Raw genomic sequence first — 17,045 nt, 5'->3', positions numbered from 1 at the left:
GCGCGGCCCCATCCCTTCTCCTCTTTGTTCCCCCGCCGGACTCCGCGCTGGGGCACCGCCTCCTCCCGCGTAGCGCTGTGGAGGTTCGGGGCGCGGCCCTCGGCCCGGACGCGCCTCAGGTTCCGTCCATCTGGCCCGCTCCGAACCAGGGCCCTTTTTGTCTTGTTTTTCCCATGTGGACTCCGCGCAGAGCTGGGAGGCGGCGGTGCGCCCAGCCCGGAGTCGGCGCAGGTGAGTGTCCCGGCGGGGCGGGGCAGAGGTAGCGCCGGCGAGGAAGGGAAGGTGGAGGCGGGCGCCCCGGGGCGAGCAGCGCTAGAACCCGGGTTGGGCGGGCAGCCGGCCTTCGGGGATGACGCGGCAGTGCGGCCTCCCTGCTCTCCCGCGCCTTCCGGCGGAGGTGCGCACGCGGCCCCGTGGTCCTGGGTTCCCCGGTGGAGTCGTCGGTCTGCGCCCAGGACTGCGATCCGGGTCCGGGGCTGCCGCGCGGTTTGGGTGCGGATTGTGTTTGGCCAGGTGCGTATCCGCGCGGGCCCAGGCACCTCCCGGGGGAACCGATCGGGGGTCGCGTCGGCGTTTCGCCGCCCTGGTGGGCTCAGGTGGAAGCGCAGGGCTGGGAGGCGGGCGCCGTCCTGGGCTGGGGGAGAGCTCCTGCTCCCAGAGCTAGTTTCTCCAGCCCTCCTCTCCGGGCTTCTCGGCTCGTCGTTACCACTTGTGTGGCTCCGGGACGGCCCCGCCCAGTCTCTAGGGGAAAGCAGTTCTCAGACCCCCAGCTCGCCTCTGCTACGGGGCCACCCATCCTTGGAGCCTTGGAGCACGCGACAGAGACACCCTGCCGCCCTGCGTCTACCCCCATATACTTGTAGCGCTAGCGAGCACCCGGGGCCCCTGAGCTCTACTTTGGGGTCGGCGGCTGGATGGCGTGCCCCGGGTCCCTCACCCGTGCTCGCATCCTAGGAACTGGGTTGTGGTGACCGAGACGTCCCCGAGTCAGGGATCGCCCGATTCCGCGGGGCCCTCTAGACTCAGCCATTCGCTGGCCCTCCCCCCAGCCCTGGCATCCCTACTCTGTGTATAGACGTACCCGCTGGGGGCTGGGGGCGCTAATACAGGCTCAGGGCGATTAGGAGCCGGGAGCCGGCCGTGCCCTAATCGACCTCCCCACCCCCATCGGTTAGGTGAGGACCGAGCTTCCCTGTGTTCTGTCCGGCTTCGTAAAGCTCTAGAGGATTAAAAGCCAGATTTTCCTCCTGGGGGCCAGGTGGTGGATGTCTGCGCTACACCCCTGGTCCTCTGGAGGGGTCCCTGGGCTCTGCCCGGTGTGCACCACCTCCCGCAGTGAGCACAAGGGGCACTGAGTGGTCGGGTCTCTAAGCCGAGACAGAGCCGTCCCAGAAATCTGTCCTGACTGTGGACTGAACGCACCCAAAGGAACGTGGCCCCACACCCACCCCTCAGCCCAGACAGGCCAGCACATTCCCCTCCTGGCTGCGGGTTCTGATCCTGGCCCCTGAGCTGCAGCCTCAGCCAAGGGATTTTTTTTAACCTCATCTTGTACCTGAGGCCTTGGCCGGCTCCTGGGGGTCTAGGAGGACCTCTGGAATCAGCCTTATGCAAAGGAGAAAGGGTTGCTGGGTAGTGAATGTGAGAATTTCGTTTATTCCTTTCCCCCTACCAGGTGGGTCTAGGGATGCGGTGGCTCCTGGCTGAGCTGGCATAGCTCCAGCCCCCCGGCCTTAGTGGTGGGAGCTCTGGTGTGACAGGAACTGCCCGGAAAGCAGCTTTGGCTTCCTGCTCTGCGGCCTCTGGGGAGACAGGGGGAAAGGCATCAGGCCCTAGGCGTGTCCGAGGGCCCCAGCCGCCCCCAGCCTCTAGCCCCTTGGTCCTGGGGGCATTCGTTGGAGACCAGAGGGACCAGGCCCCGGTGGGTTGTGGGTGGTGCAGCTGCAATCCAGGACTCCAGAATCGTTGTGTCCTTGTTGTGTGCTTGTGGAGGGGAGAGCCACAGGGCTGGGGGTGTGTATATGGATAAGCTTTGTTATGGCCGAAGGCTGGCGATCTCGGAGTGCTCTTCGTGTCCCAGCGACTCTCTCCTCCCGTGAGCTGTTAGAACTTGGGAGGGTGGGACCAGCTCTGTGCCCTGAGGGACGGAAACCTCTAGAGGAAGCGGGACTCAGAGATGGTCCTAGTGGGTTTCTGGAAGGGGGTTGCTGAAAAGGATAGGGCGGTGTCCGCAGAGACCTTGGAGGGTGGATAGGATACACCCAGTATGTGACCCTCAAGTATTCTGGACGCTCTGGTGGCTTCAGTGTTGATGGCCTGGCCTTCCCACCTGGCCTGCAGGTCGGCTCCCCTTCAGGCCACACCAGCTCAGAAGGTCTTTCCTTTGTCGGGATCACCTTGTGGCTGGGGGGCGGGGGGAGACAGGGAGCAGTTGCTCCCAGCCCTCCTCTTCATCTTCCCACTCCCCAGAAGTGGATTTCTGTGCCTTTTGAGCTCAAGGCGGGGGCTGTGTCGCGTTGCCCTCTCTCCTCCCCACCAGGCCTGAGGAGGCTGCTCTGAGGATTTCCCCTTGAACCACAGGCCTCCGTTTCCCCTTTTGACCCTTCAAATGAGGCTTTTGCTGCTTATACCCTCCCAGCTCCCCTTGGCCCTCATTTCAGGAGAGCTGGGAGACCGTGCTCCCCTAGGACCCAGACCTGAGCCTCTCCCAACGGAGAGCAGAGAGGGAAGGGCTCTGGGGCTTGACCCGGGTGCCCCAGACGGCGTGTCTGGCACCGCCCGGGCACTGCGGCACAGGGTCCTGCTGCATTGGGCTTCGCAGGGGCGAGGCAGGCGCAGGGGAGGAGCTTGGCCCAGCTCTGCTGTTCGATCTGGAACCTGGAGGGGGATTCAGCTTTTCAAGCTATTCTCTGCTTACAGAGACCCAAGTCAGCAGCAGAGACAAGGAAAACAGACCAAGTGTCTCCACGGATTCGGCAATTAGAGGGAGCCTATAGGAGCCCCGCGGCCTGCTGCAAGCTCTTTACTTTCCATTTCTGGACCCGAGAGAGAGAGAGAGAGAGAGAGAGAGAGAGAGAGAGAGAGAGACCCACAACTGCTGTCCTTGGCCATCTCCTTAGTCGCCTGGTGCCAGGCTAGTGCCTGGTGTTCCCCCTTGCCCAGCATCCACCTCTCCCTTCCCCCAGCTCTCCAAAGAAAGAAAGAAAAGAAAGTAAAAGGAACTTAAGGTGGATGAAGTAGCGCAGGGCTAAAGCTTCTGATAGCAGACAGTGGTGGCCTCCGGGAAGAGTCCCCCAGACCCTTCACAAAGGCGGGGGCTGCAGAATTGCTTGGGTGCCTATGAAGATGCAGATTTCTGAGTGCACTCCCTAATCTGCATTTAGGGGCCCCTTGAGTGAGTCTGCTGGTTACACCCTGAGCTCTTGATCTCTACCAACACTTGACCTAGAGTCTGTACTAACATTCCCACTGCCTGGGGTGGGAGAGATCCTGTCCCTTCTTTTCTCTAGTCCAGTGCACAGTGGTCGCGGGGCAGAGTGCCAGGGAGTAACTGCGGAAGACCTCCAACCCCACAATCTGGGTTTGCCTCTGGAAGGCCAGAGCCCAGCAATGGGTATTGTTGAAGCTGGATGAGGAGTCCCCTGAGGGCATGGGGGAAGGGGAGCCTTGCGCAGTGATTTGGGCTCCTTGGACACCAGTGATGAGCTGCGAGGACACAGAGTGGCTTATTGCACCTTGAGGTCGCTGGGAGAAGCGTCACCAAGGGGTTTGGATAGTTTCTGGGCCAGGCGACTCACTCTCTGACCCTTCCAGGCTGCTTTTCTAGCCACCCTGCCCCCTGGTCCCGACTCAAGCCTGGAGCGGGCCGAGACTGCCACTCTGCAGAGTTCCCGGCCCTCCTGCCTGGGCCCCAGCTCCCCCGAGACCGACCCTCTCTCCCCTTCCCTCGTTCCTTCCCCAGGGCGCGGGGCACCAGAGGCCGGAGCTGCCACAGTGACTTCTCTCAAGGCAGCCACTCTGGCAACCACTGATGCAACCTCGCCAGCCCCTCCCTTGCCTCCCTCGCCTCTGCTTTCCTCTGCAGTCCCCTCCGAGCCAGCCAGACGCCACTCCCCTCCCTGGAAGGCAGCCGTGCCTCCAGCTCCCTGCACCAGGGCCGGCTTGGCCCAGGAACTTCCTGCCCACCTGCTCTGCTGTCCTGGCCACCGGCCGCAGCAGAGGGGCGTTCAGGATCAGGTGTGGTTCCGGGTGGGAGCACAGGGAACAGCAGGTTTGGTCCCCCGCCCCCCCCCGCCCCGCCCCCCGACTCTGTTTCTGCCACGGGGCAGTCTAGGGGCTGGAGGATGGTGGAGACCAAGACATTTTGGAACAAGAGGGTTCTGTGCTCAGACGTCAGCAGAGGCACCCCGGATGTCCCACTGGTCACCGCCCCCTTTGCGGCCTGGCGTGATGGGCCGAGAGGAGGATCTGGCCGGGGGCTTGCTGCTCTGAACTGGATTTACTCCCTCCCCAGCTTGACTCGGGGTGGGCTCTCGAGGGTGGAGGGAGGGGTGGGCGTTGTGGGGGGGGAGACCGGAAACACCCCGCTGTGGTCATCTTGCCCCACCCCTCCCCCACGCGGGGACTGTTCAGCCCTTCTCCTCCGCTGCTACCACCTCGTGGAAGGTCATTTGGGGGCTGAAACAAAGCCTGTCAAGCTTGTGACGGTGTGGGGTGAGGAGGGCTGCCCAGGGTTTGGTGGGAGGCGGGACCTTCTGCGCGGGGATGCGGAGAGCTGGGAGCGGGCGCGCGGGGGTCTCTCCGCAGGGTCGGCGGGCCGAGAGCGCGACTCCTGTTCTGTGTATGGCACTGGTAGAATTCACTGTGAACAGTCTCGCTCAGTGAATTACCGAAGGGCCATAAACAGAGCAGAGACAGATCCGCGAGTGTCTCGGGAGCACTCTTCACCCCCGGGGCCCCGTGGTGGCCCTGGACATCGGAAATGGGCTTGCTTTAGTGCGGGGAAGGTGGGGGCGCAGGGATACGCCCTCTGGAACGTCCCCAGCGGCCCGCCACACTTGCGATCTGCTTGGCCGATTTTGGCACTAGCACATTTTTGCTTGTGTCTCTCCGCTCTGAGCAATCATGTGCAGTGCCAATATGGGAGAAGCGGGACTGCAGCCGCGTGCCTCCGCCCCTGCGCCTCGCGTCGGGCCCCAGCGGCTCCATCTGGCTCAGCTGCCGCCAGGGCCGCAGCCCCGTGGGCAGCCAGATCGCCTTACACCGCCTAGGGCCACAGCAGAGCTGGAAGCCCAGCAATCCGAGCTGGGCCAGCAGATGGGGCCGCCAGCAGCCGTGGAGGGAAGGGGGGGTCACCATCTGTAGGGCCAGCCCAGGGGGTGCCACAGGTCAGGAAGGACCAGCTCTGCTCCCCTCACACCCTTGGGGTGAGACCTTGGCTGGCCTTCTGTCGCAGGAATTGAGGGAGGCAGCTCCTGGCTGTGGGGGTGTCCTTGAGTTCAGCCCAGGTGTGTTGGGGGGGGGTGTGGGCTATGGTCCCTGAGAACAGGGTACAGGGTGGGATTGGAGTTGGGAGTGTATGGTTTAGGCCCTGGCGGGTCAGTCACAGCGAAGCTGAGAGGGAAGGCCGGGCTGAAGAGGTTAGTCAGTGGGTAGTTGGGTGAGGACAGTGACGCTCTTCAGTCACCATCCACGACTTGTGGGGGGTCAGCCTCATTGGTTGGTGCTTTGGGCACTCCTGGCTCCCAGGGCTTGAGGGCTCTCAGCTCTGAACCTATAGGCCTGGGCTCAGATGGCCCAGATGACAGATAGCGAGGCCGAGAGGCCTGGGCCCAGCCAGGCTGCCTCAGTGTGAGGCCCTGGTGGCCCGCACTCAGCAAGAGGCCAGCTGACTGGCCTGGGATCCTGCCCACTGGGGGCTGTCAAAGCCTGAAGTCATTGGCCCCAGTTCCCCATGGAGGATGGAGCTGTTTCTCCCTGGGGAGCGAGCCTCAGGCATGGGGTAGGATGGAGGGGGTGGTGTGTTGTTGAGGCTGTCCATTGGAGGATGGCAGGATCCAAGGGGCTGCTCAGCAGGAACACAGGGCTACTTAAGCCCTCCTGCCCAGGGCACTAGGGATGGCCTTGGAGGGATAGGGCGTTTCCCTCTGCTGGTTCCCGGAGCACCACAGAGGGAAGAGCTCCCTCACCGCCCCTCCTGGATGGGGTGATGGTGTCCCTGTGCCGAAGCTCTTCTAAGCCCTGTGGAGAAAGAAGAGCTACTTCTTATTTGCTTATTTATCCCAAGAAGGAGACTTCTGGCCCTGCAGCGGGATCTCTCCTTTGACGGCCAGTCTCTGCCCTGGCCCTCTACTCCAGGGCCAAAATGGCTGCCTTGCCGGAGAGCTTCCCTCCAGGGCTCCATGCCTCCGTCTGAGGGCCAGGGAAGAAGCGTGTCCAGGGCCTGGCTCAGACTGACCCCTGAGGGGTGGGTGTGGACACAAGGACCCAGTAAGGGGGGCTGGAAGGCCCCTGGGAACCAGTTTCCGGAGCACCCCTGGGGCTCCTAAAATGTCAGGCCCCATTTCCGTACCTGCTGGGCAGGTAGGCCTTCTAGCCTGAGACTAGAGCAGCTGCCCCTCAGCCCCTGGGTGGTCTGCCACTGGGCTCCACTCTTCCTGTGGCTCCGCTTCTGCTTTTCAGCACCTGCCCAGGTGGGTGGCTTTGCTGAGTCCGGAGTAACAGGTGCTAGTTGGGGTGCAGGGGAGCCTGTTCTGAGCCTCTAGCCAGCCTCCCTGCCTGGCTGTCCTGGGGGCCAGCCCCATTGCTCCCTGGCAAAGGCCGCAGGCCCTTCGTTTCACCTCTCACGTCTCACTCAGGGGTGGGGGGCAGGCGGGATGAGTTCACCTACAGCAGTGACCATGCCAGGCCGGGACCCCTGTAGCCGGCTCTTCTCCGCAGAGGCCCATTTCCTAAGCCTCCCCCACCCAGCCTTTGTGCCTCCCCACCCTGTAAAGCCTGAATCCTCCTTTGTGCGTCTGGCGGTGGGGTGGGGGGGGAGCGGGGATGAGCAAACCCACTCCCCAGGCAGCTCCGCTATGGAGCCGTTTGATCTGTCCAGGGCCCTGTGCCCCGCAGGGATTCCTGTAGTCTGACTGAAGTCCCTCCCGCAGCAGCTGAAAGCATTTTTCCCTCCAAGTGGGGAGGTCTCTGGGAAGCACTTTGCTCTGATTTTTTGGTGTTTTTCAAGAGCAGCCAGGCCAGGGTGTCCGCCCCCCCCACCCCCATGCCGGGCCCCTGTTTGTCTGTGGGGCTTGGAGCTTCTGGAGATGGCAGCTCCCCCAGGGGGACTGTGTGAAGTGGATTTTCCAGCCTCCCCACCCCTCCCCCACCGCTCCATTTGCTTATTCAATCCCAGCCATTATCCCTGGCCCGGCCTCGGCTCTGCGAAATGCGATCCAGCTCCATTGATCGAGGGCGGGGGCTGCGCAGTTGTGCCAATGACGCCAGGCTGGTGCGCGGGGAAGGCTCCCTCCCCCGGGTGCCCACCTGGCTCGGTGCTCCGGCGGGTGGGGACGGGGGGCCGCCCTTCCCTCCGCACACGCTGCACACAGGGAGCAGAGGGAGCTTCCGGGCCTTGTCACTGGCCCCCAGGAAAACCTGGGACCAGGAGCCCAGTTTCTGCAGGTGTCCCAAACCCGCCTGCCAAGCCCACAGCCTCAGCCTTGATCAGTTCTAGGAACCTTTAGCACCAAGCAGGTTGCTCTCCAAGCCCCTGGGCGTGCCGGCCCTCCCCCGGGCTCCTGCTGCCCCATCCCACAGGGGAGCCAGACCCTGGGGATGGCCAAGGTCTGCGTCTCTGCTCTTCTGCTCCATCTTCCCGGTGGCCCGGCCCCACCCCAGAAGGGGCAGTGGCTGTCTCCTGCTTCTGCTGGGGGCCACAGCTCCAGCCAGTGGGATCGGCCTTCCTGGCAGCTGCTTCTCTGCTGGGGCTTCTGGTGTGGAAAGGGGTCCTCTTGTGATCTGATCTCACTGCCCTCGGGGCCTTAGGGGACTCCAAGGGCTGGGCCTGCATGCTGGCTGAAGACTTGAGGTGACCGTAGGAGGCTTCAGACACCTCTTAGGAAAGGGCCTGCCTGCATCTGGGGTTTGTGTGCTGCCCTTGGGGTAAGTTTCCTGGAGTCCCAGGAAGGTGGCATTTTGGGGATTACAATGGAAGCCAACCCCCAGGGATGTACGGATGGGTCCGGCCAGCATGGGGGGAAATGGTGTTTGTTTTTTTTTTTTTTAAGATTTTATTTATTTAATTGACAGATCACAAATAGGCAGAGAGGCAGGTAGAGAGAGAGAGGAAAGCAGGCTCCCCGCTGAGCAGAGAGCCCGATGCGGGGCTCGATCCCAGGACCCTGGGATCATGACCTGAGCCAAAGGCAGAAGCTTTAACCCACTGAGCACCCAGGTGTCCTGAAATGGTGGGTTTTATGCTGTGTGGATGGTATGTTCATCGGGTTTGGACTTGGCTCATTTCTGCTATTGACTGGCCCAAATGAGTGAGTTCCGTGAGCCCAGAGACTACCTGGGTGGGTCCCGGAAGGAGGGCACCAGCCCAGGAGTTGGCCCACCATCCTCAGGGAAGAGACCCTAGCAGGCTGTTCGCCTCTCCAGGGCTTGAGAGGGAAGAGAAATCAGGTACAGAAAGTCTGCTTCTTCCATGAGGGGTGGGGCAGCTTTGGACCCTGGGGAGGGGGTGTCCCAGCATCAGATGAGACAGTGACATGGAGTGCTGGGTACTCAGCACAGCATGGCGCCCTTTAGCTCTCTTAACCCTGGGGCCCAGGCAGTCCACTCTGCCTGGAATGGAGGTGCCCTCAAGGTTCCCCCCAGAGTGGGCGGGGACAGGGCCCACATCTGAGCTGGGTCCTGATAGCTGCGGCCTGTGTGTTCCCTCCATCCATCCCTCCCTACCTCCCCATCTCCCATCCCACTGGAGCCGCCTGGAAGGAGGTGACCTTGTTCCACTCAGGTGGTGAGGAGACTGCCTCCTGCTGGACAGCCCCAGCCTCGGACCATGCTAACTCTCCCTGTCTCTTCCTCAGCAGAGGCAACAGCCTCTGAGCGCCCTCAGCCCCCCTGGCCCGCCCCTGCCGCTTGCCTCTCCCCCGTTTTTGGCAATGGTAGAACTCACACTGGTGAGGTCATGGGATCCGGTGGTTCTAGACTTGCCAACTACGGTGTGAGGCCTCAGCAGGCAGCTCGGCGGGCAGCTCGGCAGCCAGCCGCTGACGGAGGGACCCACCGCTTCTCTGGACCTGCTGCTACCCAGGGAAGGAGGGAGGGACGCTGGTCCCCGGGTGCTGGGCAGTGGCAGAGGGTGGGTGCAGCTGGAAGTGACACTCACTGTTTCCCTGCATCCCCCTGAGGTCACAGGTCTCCGAATCAACTGGGAAGCTGTCCTCCGGCCTTGAGGGGTGCTACCAAGAGGGCTTGATGTGCAGCCCGAAGTGAGGGATTTGGGGTGGGTTGCTGGGGTCAGGAAGGAGGGAAGTTTGGAGTTAGGTACCCTTCGCCAGCTCTTCTGTTCCGAGTGGGCTGTGAGACCTCAGGGGAGGGTGTCTCTCCCTTCCACACAGCACAGAGAGTGGGTCTCCCTTTTGGGCTGTTGGCTGGGAGGATGAGGGCAGGTCGGCGGTCCATGGGCATCTCTGTAATCTCGCTGAAGCAGTGGGGGAATGGGTGGGACAGAGGCCTCGAGATGTGAGGGGGGATGTGTTTAAGCCACTTCTGTGAATGCAGGGCTGGCTCCCTGGGGAGTGGGCAGCCTGGGGGCTGGACCTCCGCATCCCGCTGTGGCTGTGCTATGGGCTGCTCAGGTCTCAGAGCCTGGGATGCAGTGAGAACTCTGAGACAGGCCAGAGGGTCAGTGACCCAGCTTGGGTCAGGATGGCTGGGTGGCAGTGTGGTGGACATATTTTCTGTGCCCACAGAAGGGTGGGGCAGCCCCAGGACGAGAGCTACATGTGTGTGGGCGAGGGGAAGAGAGGAGGTTCTGACCCACAGTGAACAGTACAAATAGAAGCGCAAAGGCCTTTTCCCTGCGCCCCAGCCCTGCATTTCCTGGGAGGTCCCCTGCCCCTGCAACTCTAGCTGTTTTTCCCTCACTTGCTCTTGGAGGGATGAGAGTGGTTCCAGCCACTGGGGCGGATGGGTGGGCTGGGTGGGCAGACCTCCCTCGGCTCCCTCCAGGCTCTGGACTCCATGCACCTGCAATGTGTTTGGGAAGAGATGGGATGAATAAGGAAGGTTGGGGGGTATGTCCCCAGAGGAGGGCATCTGAGCCTGTATTGATTCTAAAAACTGGGTCATTTATGTGCCAGACATGAGGGGGACAAGGGTTTGTTCCTTGTTGTTAAGCGTTTATTAAGCTATGTACCAGGCAGTGTGTTAGCACCGGGGGCTGTAGGCGGAACAGACTGTGGGAGGGAGAGCGAGAGGCGCTCATGGGGGATTGCAGAGGAGAGAGAGGAGATGGGTTGGGGGATCTGGTGGAGATGGAGATGGTGGAGATGGATGCAGGACTTTGGGGAGGAGGAGAAAGAAAAGGAGCTGTCTGAGAAAGTGCAGGTTTTGTATGGGGAAGCAGACCATGTTTGGTTTTGGCCTTGAGGACAGTGGGAGTCTTGGAAGACAGAGGGGAGTGTGATCCCATGAAATGGATGGAGGGATGAGACCAGGGATGTGGGGGGCAGGTGTGGATCCAAGGGTGAGAGGCTGGCTGGGGCAGGTCAGGGCTGTGGGACTGGAAAGTACCTGGAAGCAGACTCCCCGGGAAGCTGAGGGGGGATCCACTCCATGTTTGAAAGGGCTCTATTCTGAAGTGACCGGAAGAGGAGGGGGCCTTCGTAAGCCACACCGGCAGGGGCAGGATCAGGATCAGATGGATGCGCAGCGAACCCTCTACAGTCGCAGTGCCTGCGAGCTGGTAAACACTCAGGTCAGCGACATAATTAGAATGAATTTATAGTCAAAGCCCATAGAGGTGACCAGGCTGGTGCCGTCTCCGCTCTCCCCTGCTTTGGTCTGGCTACTTTTGGGTCTGGGACAAGCAGGCAGGAGGGAGATTATTCCTCTGCCTTGGTGGGGAGGGGAATTAACAAGAAATTGGGGAGCTTGGGACAGATTTAGTCGTGGTAGAAGCTACTGATCTCTTACCACTTACTGTGTGCAGGGTTTTCCTGATTTCAGTTAATCCTCACGACTGTGGACCAACGGGGGGTTAGGACATGAAGCACCTTGACCTTGGTGAGGAGCAGGGAATTTGAGCCCCAGCCATCTGCCTCCAGAGCTGTGAATCGCTGGTCTGCACCAGAGGCAGGGAGCTGGCTGGGGACACTGGCCTTCCTGGGGACCCCTTTAACCACTGTGGGGGTGCATGACCCAGCTTGGGGGCCATGGTTGTTGAGGTTGTTGAGGGTGGTGAAGCCAGGGCCAGGGCTGGAGGGGATCGGGCCTGGACACCATCGCCACTGCTGGCTCCCTGTTCTGCTCTTCTGACTGTCCCCCACACTAATGTGACCGTGACAGCCCTGTCCCTGCACTGCCACCAGGATCAAGATCAAGCCAAGCACCTTACCTAGTTGGTGAGGTCCTGTGTGACTGGGCCTGCTAGGCAGCCTGCCCCGGGCTTCCCTTCCTGCTCCCCTAGGAGGTTCTGTGCATGTCCGCTGCTGGCTGGCTTACTTTTGTCTGAACTCTCCTAAGTGCCAGAGGCACACCCTTCCCTGGGCCCAGCCTTGGCTGCCCCTACCTTGGAAGCATCTGCGAGTGGCTCTGTTTCTCCACTAGCTAGAAGCTGTTTGAGGCCCAGACTGTCTCATTATCTTTGTGCGCCAAGGACCACGTGGTAGGGGCCTGGCATGGGTCAGGGAGGCCCTGGAGTCCCACAGGGTATTGAGTTCATGTGATCTGATCTTGGACACCTCTGTCATCCTGGTCACCTCACAACACCCCCACCCCCACCTCAAGGTCAAAGGGTGGTGCTGCCGCAGGGTCAGGGTCTGTCAGAGGGTTCTGGCCTGAGGACTAAGGCGGCAGGGACCCCGCCTCTTCTAGGTCTGGCCGCTTTCGAAGCAAAATGCCATCAGAACCCTATGTGACAGGCTCCCCTTGAAGACCAGCCCCAATGCAGGAAGGCATTGGACAGATAATCCTGTTGGATGCTAATGGTGAAGGCCTGGGCCTGCTGGAGGTGCACAGCCCACGTACAGGGCCTGTCCCAGCCACAGGCCTCAGGCGGGGCAGTGTGGACAGCAGGCAGGTGCAAACAGATGGTGCAAGGTGCTGGGTCCCGAATAAGGAATGGCACCCCAGGGAAGGGGCCTGTGGGCTTTGAGTGAAGGCGACATCTGAACTGAGCTTGGAGGTCTGGGGGAGAAATCAGGCTGCGGCAGCTCCTGGAGAAGGAGCAAGACGGAGCCCCCTGATGGCAGGAAGAGGGGAACTTGAGGCTTGAGCTGTGCCCCTCAGTCTGAGGTCAGATAGAAGGATGTCAGTGCCAGAGCATTGGGGGTGGGGGTGTTGTATGAGATGAACCTCTTCTCCCCATAGCCCTCTGCCGCCAGAATACGGAGGGCACGTGGCCGACACAGCCAGGTCTGTACAGAGCCGGTCTCCTTTACCCCTCTGGGGCACATGTGGCAATATCTAGGGACACGTCTCCTGGCATCCAGCGGGTGGAGACAAGGGAAGCTGACCCAGCTGGCAGCGCCCAGAACAGTGCGCAGCAGAACGAGAAGTCCAGATGTCGACAGAGCTGAGGCTGAGAAGCCCAGGATAGAGCGACAGCTTAAAGCAGCACGTTGACATCTGAAGAGAAGGTTAAAGGTTAAAACCTCCTGTGTTTAGGGAAAACACTCGATTGTACAGAGGTGAGAAGGGAGGAAACCAGACTACTGAAATGAAGACAGAAGAAAGATCTGGGGACTTAGACCACACATTCACCTGGGATGGCACTGAAGGAGGGACCGTAGCAGGTCATGGGAGGTGAGCAGGCTGTGTCTGTGCCTTGGTCTGGGTCTGGTACTATCTTCAGAGGGTCTGGGCCAGACCAGTGACATTTGGGGTGCCTGTATGCCCTTCTGTGGATTATAATTGCTTGGTCATCATATTTTAGGGAAAAAAAAAATTTTAGGAGGGCCTGGCAGGCTTAGTTGGAAGTTCATGTGACTCTTGATCTCAGGATTGTGAGTTCAAGCCCCACTTTGGGTGTAGAGATTACTTAAAATAAAAAACTTAAAAAAAAAAAAAGATATTTTAAAATTCAACTTTTTTGGTTTTCCCTGGGAGGGTCCTTCAGGAAGTCTAGTCCGGTTTATATTCGGAGACCGCTCACCAATCTCCAGGAAAAGCTGGAACAGGAGGTTTTGGCTGTGGAAAGGTTTGGGTGGGAATGTGAATGCTGTTTTCAGTCACTTGGAGGACCAGACACTTGACGGTTCCCTGTGACGGCAGAGGTTGTGGGCTCTACAGAGGGGCTGTTTGTCTCCCAGAAGAGCTTCCTTTTGGTCAGTCAGGCCGTGATTTAAGACAGGTAAGCTCTCCATCTCTGGGGATGTTCCCGCAAAGGTATTGGGGTGTGGGAGTGGGTGGCAGCCTTAGATGGGGACTGAACCAGTTGCCTCATCATGGTGTCGAGTGTCACCTGATGTTGAAGCTGGTTCCTTGCCCAAGTGGGGGTCACTTGCATGTCCCTAAACTCCTGAGCTGTGACCTAGGCCTGATTCAGCTCACGTGTACACAGCTTTTTAAGTGTACATAAAGGCTGTTGGGGTGAACAAGGGGCAAATTAATTGAAGAACTTTGGGTTCATAATGGATCTGTCTTTTCTCAAACAGCAGATACTGGAAAGCCAAACTCCATGGTGGTAGGGCTGGTGGGTTTTGTTGGTAGCTCTGTCCCATACAGGGTTCTTGAAGCTCTGCCATTCAGTGTTGGCTGAAGCCTGACCTGGACTTTCCAGGCCTCCCCCTGCGCTGGCTCCACTGGGGTTTCTCAGGGCCAGATGCTGGCTGGAACAGGAGGCATCAGTGAAAGCCCCCTTTTCCCAGCCATGGCCCCTGCTGAGCTCCATCAACAGACACCTCCGGAGGGTCTCCTGTGTGTGTCCTCCACCCCCCCGCCCCAGTGGCATCCTCCCTGTTCTGTCCTGGAGGCCTCCAGCTTCTTGGAGCCAGTCTTCTCCTGCCTCCGCAGCTCTCCTGAGAAGGTGGAATGGGGGTGGGCTGGGGAGCAGAAGCCTTTAGGATAAGGACAACATCCTGTGGAGGTTATGGAGGAGGGGAGGTGCAGACAGAGGTGCCCCTCATGGGGAAATAGATCCATGCCTTCACTGCCCCTGACGAACCAACAGGTTTCAAGTGTCTTCTCTCTTTCTGAAGACAAAGGCATCTCACCTTGGCGGGTTTGAACGCCGTTGGTTTTATTTTCTGCAGTCATGACCTTGATCAGGTTCTGTTGACTCTCTCTTCAAGCTCCTTAATTACATTTTGAGTGAATTCCATACCTTTATAAATACAGTTCATCATTAAGTCCAGACTACCTTGAAGCTTCAGTCTCAAACTCAAGTTCAACTCTACCCCCTTCCAAACTCCAGGACCCATACTGTTTGGGATGGGGGTGTGGTCTGCCTTATAGACGGCTACCTACCCTTTGTCCTCTTGATCCAGATCCTCCAGGATTTGGGGGTGGATGGTAATGGGCAGGTAGGGAAGATGGAAATGGGAAGGCAGAACTCATAAGAGCCAAGCACTTTCCTTAAGACCAGTGACCCTGATGCTCCTCTCCCATTCCCTGCAGGTCTTACAAGGACCTGGAAGGGGCCAGTTCAGATGGTTCACTGACAACTGCTCACCATATTTACCTCTCCTGTACCCTTTCCTTGGATAGTTGATGATCTGTGAATAAACACTTAAATGCCACCTCAGTTTAGCTCTCCCCAGAACGTCTTCAAAATTGAGCTGTTTTAAAGTTAGGGCTCAAGGCTTTAGAAGCCTAAGCACGTAATCAAAGCTACTGCTTTGGATATAAAAATGTAGAAGATGCTGAACGTAAAATAACTTAGGAGTTCCCTTCAACTTTTAAGAAAGTATAGAGCACTTTGTTTCTTTTGAGTAACTGACGATTTATTCCTTTCTTCTAGTAACGTGACCTCTTTGTCAAGAGCAGAGCTGAATGGGAACCTTCATCAAATCACCAATGTTGACTTCACCAGCCGCAAATGTGTAGCCTCCTTTTATTTGGTCTTGACTGCTCATTCCCATTCCCTCACTTTGCTGCATACATCTTTTATATAACCTTCAAGCTCTTTTGGGGGAAAAGTGTTACGACCTTTTGGGGGGTAATGATGAAAACGTGCTGAAATTAAATTACGGGGTGGTGGTACAACTTTGTAAATACACTAAAGGCAATGGCGCGAGCTGCTCACTTAAAAACGGATTACCTGACTGGCATGCAAATTATCTCAATAAAGCTACTTTTAAACACCTTGAGGTTATTGGGATGGTGCGAGTGCGCAGACGGGGCACACGGTTACCCCAGTGACCCCCTAATTTCCTGACTTTCAGAGATCTGGGAAAGTTCTTTGGTAGCGGCCAAGTGACGCAGCAGGGAGGCTATTAGGATCCCGGCTTCTTTGTCCCCTGGTTGTCACAGCTTGGGTGGAGATGATGGCACTCGCAGCCCCCTTCTCTTCTTGTGAGGAAGACCGCCTCCTCCCACTGGCCGTTGCTGATTGGCCTGGAGGCAGACACGTGACATCACCTGGCCAATCAGCTGTGCTCTCCCAAGACTGCACCTCCCTGTGGGTCGGTGGGGGACTTGGGCTTTGAAGACACAGGTCCTTCACTCCACCTGCAGCCCATCTTTACTCGGGCACTTCTGGGTTTCTGGTGTTCACACCAGAAAGGCTTTGATGCTGGGCACTTTCTGGTGTCACCTCATTCCGTCTGGGCGGGCGAGCTGGGCCCAGCCAAAAGTACTGGGACCCGTGAGGACAGGAGGACACTGAGTCCGGGACTCACAGCCTGGACCAACTCAACTTGGCGCAGCTCATCTGTGGAACAAACAGAGACGACACTTGACCCACCTAATTCATTGGGAGAAGGGTACATCACCTGGGCGTTGGTGATAGGTCCCCTGAATTGTTCATTAACCGCTGTTTTGTACAGATGAGAACCCTGAGGGCCAGGGTAAAGAATCCTACTATGTGATTAGTCTCTCTTTTCTTTTGTCAATTAAAAAAAAAAAAAATTTTTTTTTTTTTGCAAGGAAAAAAATATCCTTTATGGCTGTTTTCTGCAACAATTTTGCTAAATTCTGGCAAATTTCAGACTCATTATTTGGCTTAAATATTCTCTATGAAAATAGTTCTGGTAAGGGAAATATATAGGCATAAATAAACACATTTTAAAAATATTTTTAAGTAATCTCTGCACCCAACCTGGTGCTTGAACTAACGAACCCCAAATCACAAGTTGCATGCTCTACTGGATGAACCAGTAAAAACCAAATTTTAAGGCTTTAAGAACATAGATGCTAAGGCCAAGGCAGGAGGATCTGAGTGAGGCCGGGGGGATGACCCTGGCCGAGAGAAGTCTAGGTGCAATGCCACACTCATGCGGTCCTGCATCTCTCTGCCTCTAGGCTTTAACCTTCATAGCCTAAATGAGGGGTGGTGGCTAACGTCCCTTCCAGCTTTAAAATTCTCTCCCATGCAATGCCACTGGGGAGGCCAAAGACTGTATGGGACTTAGACCCAACTGATGACTTCACCAACTACTTTGCCAAGGTTTGGCTTGGCCTCCCTGCCCAGAGCTTCTTGGGTTTTAACATCAACTGATCTCTCTGTAGCGTTTGAGCCCTGCAGTTTTTACCAACAACATAATGTAACTACTCGTGCCCAAGAAGTGTTAGGCCCAGCATCTTCACTGCCCTTCACCATCGGCAGGCTCTCATAGGGCCGGATTTTTCTTAATATCAACATTTTTTTCACATCTAATTATTTAACAATGTTA

The 17,045-nt window shown here is 58.1% G+C and overlaps 1 long non-coding RNA gene across 2 annotated transcripts; it reads left to right on the top strand.

The window, feature by feature from the left end:
• The first annotated feature begins 297 nt into the window (after positions 1-297).
• On the top strand, positions 298-15,306 carry LOC125080873 (uncharacterized). Of its 2 annotated transcripts, XR_007121521.1 has the most exons (4): positions 298-513; positions 12,880-13,017; positions 13,443-13,564; positions 15,173-15,306. It is a non-coding gene; the product is annotated as an uncharacterized LOC125080873 (long non-coding RNA). The 2 variants fall into 2 exon arrangements; XR_007121522.1 differs by lacking the exon at positions 13,443-13,564 and having other exon boundaries at positions 15,173-15,293.
• The last annotated feature ends 1,739 nt before the right edge of the window (positions 15,307-17,045 follow it).

Source organism: Lutra lutra, chromosome 11 (genome assembly GCF_902655055.1).
Source record: "Lutra lutra chromosome 11, mLutLut1.2, whole genome shotgun sequence".
NCBI classification, from domain to species: Eukaryota; Metazoa; Chordata; class Mammalia; order Carnivora; family Mustelidae; genus Lutra; species Lutra lutra.
Note: the sequence above shows the minus strand (reverse complement) of the source record. Positions and strands in the feature narration are given on the sequence as shown.